The sequence below is a fragment of the Corvus kubaryi genome, unplaced genomic scaffold, assembly GCF_017639235.1.
Source record: "Corvus kubaryi isolate FWS band 111438036 unplaced genomic scaffold, C.kubaryi_AGA036_p1.0 split1-37374, whole genome shotgun sequence".
Lineage (NCBI taxonomy): Eukaryota > Metazoa > Chordata > Aves > Passeriformes > Corvidae > Corvus > Corvus kubaryi.
The window spans coordinates 2456607-2465981 of NW_024582079.1; the positions used below are offsets into that span (position 1 = coordinate 2456607).

Genomic DNA, 9375 nt, shown 5'->3' on the forward strand with positions numbered 1-9375 from the left:
GGGCCATACTTGGATTTATGTGCCTGCCTCGCCTGCATACATCATTCTGCGTTCAGCCTAAGCCTGCAGAATTTAACTGAAAGTCAAACTCCTTTTGTTTATTTAATGCCTGGATGTCTGTGAGTGTTGCTTCTTGGGCTTTGGACCTTCTTGCTGTCTGTGCTGGGTCATGGAGATGTCCCTGACACCAGTGCTGTTCATATCAAAGGAGTAGCTCCAAAATTCTGGGTGCAGCAGTCTTGTGATAGCTTTGTACTTATATGTGATAAGGGACAGAAAGCAGCCACTGTAAAGCACATGAGCCTGTCCCACCATTATCTCAAGAGATTTTCAGTATTTCACTTGCTTTCTCTCCTTGGTGTCTTCAATTTGGCGCATGAAAATATTCAGAGTATCTTGCCTGGTCAATGGGAGAATCCCAAGTTTTCATTTTTCTTTCTTTCTTTTTTTTTTTTTTTCTCTTGTGAGTTTTCTCAAGCTTAACTCTCCTAAATAATGACTAGGGAGGAGGACAGTGGACCAGAACAGACATGAAGGAGTTTGGACAACTGTCCTAAATTAGAGGACAGGTTTGCTTTGGAAATCCTATATGCATCACACTCTGTTACAGAAAGTTGGCTTTAACAGCAAATCTCTTGCAGCAGGGTGTCACTTCACTTCCACAGATTACTTGAAATGCTTTATTAATTCGATGACCTTGTGGGCTCTCAGAAAAAAAACATTTCTCAGTGTTTTGGGGAAAGAGAGCTTCTCTGAGCTAAAGGGACTGTTTTGTTGCACAGATTTATTGCTTGGCTGACTTAATTCACCATTCAAAGACGATGATTTTTAGCTGCTGGGCAGTGGGCCTTGCAATGTTGAAACTAATTAACTGCTAGGACTCTTCTGAGCAAGGCTGTTTTCTTACTGGGTTTTGGCTTTTTTTTAACCCACAGAAATGAAGCAAGCACGATCCTTGGAACACAGGTTGCATGGATACAATATCAGCACAGACACAGCCCCATGCTGGATGACTCCGTGTCAAAGGAAGAAAGGCTGCCAGCTGTCCCCACTGCTGGCGTGACACCACACAAAGGTAAGAGGAGAAAAGAGACAACATCTGAAGACAGGAGGGTGCCAGGGCCATGACAAAGGGAGAACTCGGAGAATAGCAAGAGAGGTCTCCACTCTGCAGCTCTGGATCCACAGCCTCCAAAGACCTGAGCTGTGGACCTGGCTGGCAGGCCAAGGTCAATGGCTCTGCAGCTGGAGTGTCCTCACACCTCTCTCCCCTTCCTTCATTCCCAGTCCTGGTGCTGCAGGCTGTATTTCTGAAAGAACCTTGAACCTCATAGCTCAGATAGATCTAAAGAGCAGTGCCTGCTGGCAGGACCTCAGCAAAGCCTTGAGAGGGAAGACAAGGAAGGGAAGAGGGGGTCACTCTGTCAGGATGCACCTGTCTGCAGGAAGTTACCGGTTGTTATCCCATCAGGGACTTCTGCTCATCAAAATATTTTCTGGGAAAAGTTTATAACCCCTGCAATATTTCCTGGTGATGTCAAAAGATGGCATAAACAGGTCCAGAAGCTCAAGCAGAGACAAATTTGGTGTCTGTGTGTTCCTTCCTACTGTGTTTTTGCAAAGCACTTCTGCCCTGCTCCTTGCTCTGAGTCCATAGAGCAAGTGAAATATAAATTGCTGCTGCTGACTGAAAGCATGGAATCCCTCACTGGCTCCAGGGGGCTCCCCATCTGTCTTTGTTCCCAACAGTTTGGTTACCTTTATCACCATTGTTAAATGCAGAGCTGCAAATACCATTACTGGTCATACAGAATGGCAACTCTCTTGACATGCCTCAACCACAGTGACCTTCCTCGATGGGCAGCAGGGAGCACAGGCCAGCCTCTCTCCCTCCTGTGAGTTTGGGCTGGGAGTGTCAGCCCCAGCTGTCAATTCACCTCTATCTCATTTTTTTCTTCCCTGCATTTCAGTTCAGATGTTTCCAGGAATTTCAGCCTTCTTCTGAAGCCTCACAGACTAGTTGCTCATTCTCGAAGCGCAGGAGTATAGAGCAGCACCCCTGGGTGTGTGATCAAGGAAGTCTTATGTCACTTGACTTGCTCTGAACAAAGGGGGAAGTGCAGAGGATCAGCAGCATGTGGGAGAGGAGACCTCTGCTTCCCATAGATGCTGGTGGATCTCACCTGGCCAGGAGCTCCAGAAGGACCGTGAGGTTTTCTGTCTGCTCATTCTCTAAGTGAAATAAGAGAACAGTTAGCAAAGGTTTGTCACAGAGAGGTTTTTGAATAAGAGAAAACAGAATCTGGTGGCTGTGAGAGTCCAAAATAGCACCTTGGGATATGTTGTACTCATGAGCTGCCCCATCTCTTAGCTCTCAGCCAGAGCATGTTCCAGCATGTCCTGACTTGGAAAGGTGTCCTTAGAAGCAGTACAGAACACAGTCAGGGTGTGAGTGGGACAGTGCTGAGGGCTGAGCATGACCCCTCAGGCATGGGGACAATGGGACAGACCAGCTCTCTTCAGTCCCTGACACTTCCCGCTGTGCCACTGAAGCCACCCTGGAAAGGAGCACACATGGTCCACATTTTTATCATTTTCCATCCATCCCCACATATCTCTTTCTGCCTGTGAGCACCTGTGTTTTTCTTCCCATCAAACTGTCCTTAGCAAAGTGCCAGGTGTACCTTTGTTGCCACTCTCATCCCGGCAGCGAAGGCTTTCTTTTGTTTAGCTGAAAGGGAGCCTGGGTCAAGGTTTTTACGTGCCAAGCAGAATCCAAAGACAAGAACACAAAGGTGAGCTCAGAGCCAGGATCTGGGGTGGCAGTGGCAGCGGCAGGAGGGGCAGCACCATGCCGGGGACCAGGGAAAAGTGGATAACAAAGGGAGATGCCTGTGGGGGAAGGGATGGGAAGGCCGGGGGGGTCTCTCTCCGTGCAGTTGTTGGGTGATGGGGACACACCACGGCCAGGCAGCAGTCCCCAGGGCAGGGCCGGGCAGGAGCTCCTCGCCTGGAGCCCCGCAAAGCCCCGCTAGAGGCAGCTCTTGGTTTGCTCTGGGCATGGAGGAGCAGCCGGGCGCTGCGGGCAGGAGCGATGGAGCTGCTGCTGCCTGCCCCGACACACGGCCCTTCCTCCCCCGGGCAGCTGCAGCCCCTCGCCACAACCCACCCGGGGTCCCACAGCACACTCAGCAGCCGCTTTTCTCCAAATACAGTGTGTTAAACCTGGGTGGGCAAAGAAACCCCGGTGGGAGCCAGCCTGAACCCAAAGGAGGAGGGGTTGCAGGGACTGGGAGACTCAGGGGGCTGAAGTCGGCACCTGGGAGCAGCGATATCCGAAGGAGAAGGTTGGAATTTGAGCTGTGTGCCCCCATCCTACCCGCACCGAGAGCAATTCCCACCGCTGGCATCCTGCAGCAGGAGGTAAAAGCCAACAAGGAATGGATTTGGTTTGTCCTTTTTTCTCTGTAGATTAACAGATCCAGCTCTGACTGAAGTATTTAGTGATCACAGCGACTTAATGGCATGCGGAAAACATTCCCTGGCAATTACTCCTGCGCCGGTCTTGGCTCGCTGGGTGCTTCCCTTCGCACGGCGGATGGCAGGAGCAGCCTGCCACGGCACGCAGCCGTCCCCGGGGACGGGCAACCACAGCCCGGGTGGCACAAGCCCTGCCAGACGGATGCTACCTGCAGTGGTGCCCCTGCCTGCTGCGTGCCCTGGGAGGCCCTGGAGAGGCCGGATCCCCTCGCCCACCCTCCGCTTGGCGCAGGCTGCCAGGCAAGTCCTCGGTGGCCAGGAGGTCCTTGGCGGCCACCCACCCCTCTCTGTCGCACCGGGTTCAGCCTGGGTGAATTCCAGCGTTGCTCTTTTCATTTCAGAGCTGCAGGAGAAGCGGCTTACGGTCACCTTAAAGGAATAAACGATGCATAAAAATATTTGATCACTTAAGCCAAATGATTTGGCAAGCGCAGGCTCCCGCCGTACCCATCCTCCTCACAATTGTCTCATTATCCAGCCCTAAATCAAGCTGTCACAGCTTTTTTTTGGCTTGGAGGGGAGAGGGAGGGAGCTGCTTTCCAGTGTTCACCTCCAAAAGAGAAACCCTGAGCAGGGAGCGGGTCACTGAGCATCCTCCCGCCCCCTTCCCGATCCGCCCGCGCCGCTGCTCCTCATCAATCGGATTGCGGAGCCGGCAGCGGGATGCGATCCCAGCGGCCGGAGCGAGGGCTGGTGCAGAGGCTGCAGGTCCACCCCGGCTCCGCCCGGGACCGGAGGTGCCTCGAAATGCCCTTCCCAAAGCCTCTGCCTTGGTCGCTTGCTGTCGCCGGGGAAGCATCCCGAGAAGGGGACACAGCTCATCAGTGGGGCAGGAAGCTCCCCAGGGATGGGGCCTCCATCCTTCTCAGGTGCCAAAATAAAGGGGGCTTGGATCCTGCTTGCTCCTGTTCGTGCCACGTGTAACAAGCGTCTGGAGAGCCTTCTCTTGCCTCAGCTGGGACAAGGGGCACTTGGAGCCCCTCAGTTAGGGGCACACCTGCACTGTGGTAATCACATCAGCCCCTTTTCACAAGAAAACCATTGGGAAATGCACCAAGAGGCTCTTGATACAAGCAGGTCCCAGAGGGACAGCAAACATGGAGTCTTTCACTATCTGCTAGTCAAGAGAGAACCAAAACCTGTCTCTTTGGGAGCCTCAGTGTTTCATAGGCCCTATGAAAAGAAATCACCTGAGGACCTGTCTCCTGCATTCTCAGGACAATGGAGCATCCCTCACCCTACACACAGGGAAGCCCATCTCAGGAAGAGTCCTCCTCCTCCTCTGCACTCCCTAGGTGACACCCTGGATACTGTGCCAGACCTGTGTCATTCCCCAAGTCTGCTGAATTAATTAAACTAATAATTATTATTTTATTAATAAATTAATTAAAGACCCATTGATTCACTCTGCTGGGACAGTGAAACAGCTGCAAACTCATCTGTTCAGACGAGCACAGCCAGCCAGATGGAGCATTCCCTTTTTGCCTGCCCTGCACAGAGACAGCCCAAACCAGGTCTTTCCACCCAAGAAAACTTTCAACCCAAGGAGAATAAAGAGGGGAGCATGTGGAGTAAACACAGACCCTTGCATGCAAAGCTGCTCTGGATGGAGTTAACAAAAGATGTGCCATTTTCTCCTGCCAACAGCAGCCCAGCAGGCAGGGCAGGGCAGAGATGCTGGTTCTGGTGGGCAGGCTGGGACCTTGCTGGTGCCTGGGACCTGCTGTGCTGCTGCAGCCACCACCAGATCGGCTCTGAGCAGCTCTCGTGGGTGCCATGTTCAATCCACACTGTTTCATTTTGTTGCCTTTTTAATGCTGTCAAAACATGAGATACTCCTGCTGCTTTCACAGCCTTGCTAATTGGCTGCAAAGAGCAGATTTCTGTTCAAATTACAGCTACTTTTGAACTTTGAACTTGCCTTTAAAATCCAATTCCTACAAGGCTTTTGTCCCCACCCCTTGCGGAGCTGTGAAGCAGCATGAGCAACAACTCACTCCCACAGTGCTTTTTGGAGGACCAAGGGCAGTTCACACACCCTGCAGGGATCCTACGAGGGATTTTCTGCTCTCATGCTCTTCACCTTGGGCTCCCCCCAGTCTCTGGGATCTCTGGAAACGGAGAACTGGGGAGCACATGTCAATCCATCACCTGGAAAATGCAAGCAAGACCCTCTCTGGGCAGCACCTCTTGGGCTGAACCTCCAGCAGATGCTGTTCTGTCTCCAGGGTTTCCCTTCTCCATGCTCCAGTGACTGCTCCTCTTGGATCACAGAGGTGCAGGTAATGCTGTGTACTGGGTGCTGAGTGAAGCACCTGCACGAGTCACAGTGACCCCTGTGCCCTCTGCCTGCCCTCCACCCACCCCCTGCCCAGTCACCTCTGCAGCTCAGGTGCTCTCAGCCTGTTTTCCAGCTCTGCCAAAGCCAGGAATAATTTGAGCTGCACAGTAGGGCTGGAGCCTTCCCTATGGCACAGTCCTGGCAGACTCTGGTTTTCCTCAGAGGAGGCCAAACAGGAGCTCTGGAAAAGCCCAAATGAATCCAGCAGCAGCAGGAGAAGGGCTGGTGATCTGAGATATCTCCAGGCTGAAAATGCAAGCCCCTCCAGGGAGAATGGGAAAATCACATTACAAGCCTTGCCTCTGCCCAGCCCCTCAGCAGAAGCGATGAGAGGAGGAATGGGGGAGCTGGACAAAGCCCCCTGACCCCTCTCTGGTCATCCCTGAACCCACACTAATGAAAAGCCAGGCAATGCCCACATGTGCAGTGCCAGGAGGACGAGCCCAGGATGGTGCCTGCACTAACACACACTCACAGCGCCAGTGTTTGCCAAGACCCTGTTGCTCAAGAAAATGAGCCTGAGTTTGCAAGGAGCTGTTTGCCAGAGCAGAAAATGTTGATCTCCAGCACATCCTTCACTCAACAGATGTTCCAGGTTCTGCTAAGCAGTAAAAAGACTGACGAAGAGTCCCTGATGGGTGCAGATGGTTTCAGCTCCATTAGCCATCAGTAACAACCCAAGGTGCTCTGACCATCGTGAACCACAAAACCAACCTGCTGCTGGGCAGGGGCAAGAGCCAGCACTGGAGGCTGCTGGGGATGGGGGAGGAGAAGCTGGAGCTGCATGAAAAATCATGGCAAAAGCACCCACAGTGGGAGCAGTTGGAGCAACGATTCGGGGTTCCTACATTACTCGGTAATTTCGGATCACAGATGGAAATATCCAAGAGAAGCATCTCGTAAATCACACGGTCTGTGGTTTTTCCCTTTTCGCCTGCTGTGTTATGATGGAAAATTGCAGCCGGTGTTTCCAAAAGCCATGAAATACCACGCAGGCCCTGGCAGGTTCACGTCCAGCTGAAGCAAACTCCACTCCAGCGTGAGGCTTGCCTCCAAAAGGGTCACTGAACCCAACAGCTGCGTTTTGCTGACTGGAATTTGCACCTTTCCCCAGCTCACGGGGCTGCTCTCACCTCTTTCCCATCGGCATTGATTTCGAGTTGGTTGTGTGCCAGCCTTGCACCCCTTGAACACAACTGAAACCAGAGGATTTCTGATAGAAGACAAGGAAAAAGGCATGAACAGGTGGCTTTGAGAGAAAGAAAGGGATTTTTTATATGATTCTGCAATAAAAAGGGAGAAGATGAAGACTTTGCTAAAAATTACCACGCAGCACCGAGCAAGAGAGGATACTTGGGCCCAGACGTTCTTCTCTGCTGGTGCTTCCCTCCTTGGCCAGGAGAAAGCACAGGGAGTGCCACAGCAGACACTTGGTGCCATGGCTCTGCCTTCAGAACCACGCTCTCCATCTGCTCAGTCCCAGCAGCACAGGGGCAAATTGTCACCAGCACAGTGGTAAAACTGTCACCGTCCTGCCTCTGATGCTTCCCTGCTGCCTCTCTCCCCTCTCCAAGCCCAGGAGCTGTCCCATTTACCCACAGGGCTCAGGATAAGCATTGCCCCATGGACTGGGAGCAGCAGCATCTTCATGTCACAGCCCAGGACACACTGGGGTTGAGGATGCATCCCCTTGATTACCCTGGAGCTATGCTAATGGCTTTCTGTTTTAATTACATGGAAGTCTTACCGTGCTGCAGGGGCTGGTTAATGCTGCACGGCACAGAGGAAGGCCTGTGCATCACTGACAGCCTTTTTTTTTTTTTTGCATAATAAAGGTAAAGTGGCACTGGGGACATGTGTCTTTTATGGACCGAGGTCAGCTGCCTGCAGGTCCTGAGAGCCATGAGAGGGAGGGGAGAGGGAGGGAAGGAAGGCAAAGTAAACAGATAAATCCCTGGAACATATGGCCTGTGCTCGGTATCTTTACGCATGAGGCACCCCACTTAATAAAAGTTTAGGATGGAAAAGCCAAATAAAATTGATAATCTGCCCAGGGAGGGTGATTCAGATGAAGTAAGCACATTACAAGGGGGTGACTGATTTACAATTTTCTTCTATTTGTGGTTTTATGACTATTACAGTTATTCTTGTGAATATAATTCATTACTGTGCTATTATTCCCAGAAGTGAAAATCAAAGGTTTATCAGCCGACACCAGCAAGCACGAAATACTGCCCCAACACACAGCTCCGTGCTGGAATCACAGCTCAAAACCAGATGGGAAGGCAGAAGCTGAGCACTCACCTCTCCCCGTCCCCAGGTCCCCTGCTGGGACACAGGCAGAGCCAGCATCTCCCAGCTGGGCAAGGAGCAGGCAGTGAAGCAGACCTGTGTGAGCAAGATCTCATCCTCCAAGAGATGATGGACACAAGAGTGGCTCAGTTATTTGGAAAAGGCAACATTGGTGAGTGCACTGCTGGGTAGCCCTGGGCAGGCACAGACTGGGGGGACCTACAGGAGCTGGTACCAAAGGGATCAGGCACGCTGCCTCTCCTGGGGGCATGGCAGGCTCCGGGTGTGGCTTTGGGCACAGATCCCACTGTGCTGCCAGGTGCTGGCAGGGCAGGGTGGTGGGCTTGAAACCAAGACAACATGGCCTGGAGCCAGAAAGAGTGGCTTAAGGGTAGGGTTTTATTTACACTAACAGCTCTAGCTGGGAGAAACAGACTGAACCAGGGATTTATCCAACATAAAAGCAGTGAAGAGAGTACTAAAATGTACTTGAGGTTGCTGCTCACTGGATACCTGATTCTGTAGCTCACATGTAACATAAAAGCCATCATTCCTATGGTGTGGTTTTTCCAGCAGCAGCTGAAGCCCAGCCCCAGCCAGCTGCTGGTGCAGCTTGATGGCACAGCCCTCCCTGGCTGCATCCTGTGGGCTTTCAGGCTTTGTCACTCCTGCGTGCCAGCCTCAGCTGTGAAAACCAAGAGAAATCTCTTCCAGCCTCCTTTTTCTCCTCATTTCAACAAGTTTTTTCTGAAGAGCCACACTTTGCTTTCTCCATGACAGATCCTCATCCCAAAGGCTTCTTTGCAGCACTCCAGATGTGCCTGACATTCTGCTCCAGCACCAAGAGATACCAGCTCTTGCTTAAAAAACCTCCAGAAGCTGATGGCAAAAAGAGCGCAGCACAGAGACCCTGCAATAATCCCTGGTGAAAGAGGAGAGAGGGGAGAGGGGAGAGGAGAGAGGAGAGAGGAGAGAGGAGAGAGAGAGGAGAGAGGAGAGAGGAGAGAGGAGAGAGGAGAGAGGAGAGAGGAGAGGAGAGGAGAGGAGAGGAGAGGAGAGGAGAGGAGAGGAGGTGAAGCCCCGAATCAGTATGTCTGGGCCAGATCAAGGGCCTCTTCAGCCCAATATCCCAGTGCTGGTTCTGGAAGAGTGGATGTAATGGAGAGAACAGAAAGTCTGCAGGGACATTTCCCTGGCATCCT

At 52.1% G+C, this 9375-nt stretch overlaps 1 long non-coding RNA gene across 1 annotated transcript; it reads left to right on the plus strand.

Annotated features, from left to right (window-relative positions):
• Positions 1 to 157: 157 nt before the first annotated feature.
• LOC121657865 lies at positions 158 to 9148 on the plus strand. The gene is made up of 3 exons (XR_006013736.1): positions 158 to 1075; positions 8066 to 8345; positions 8954 to 9148. It is a non-coding gene; the product is annotated as an uncharacterized LOC121657865 (long non-coding RNA).
• Positions 9149 to 9375: the final 227 nt, after the last annotated feature.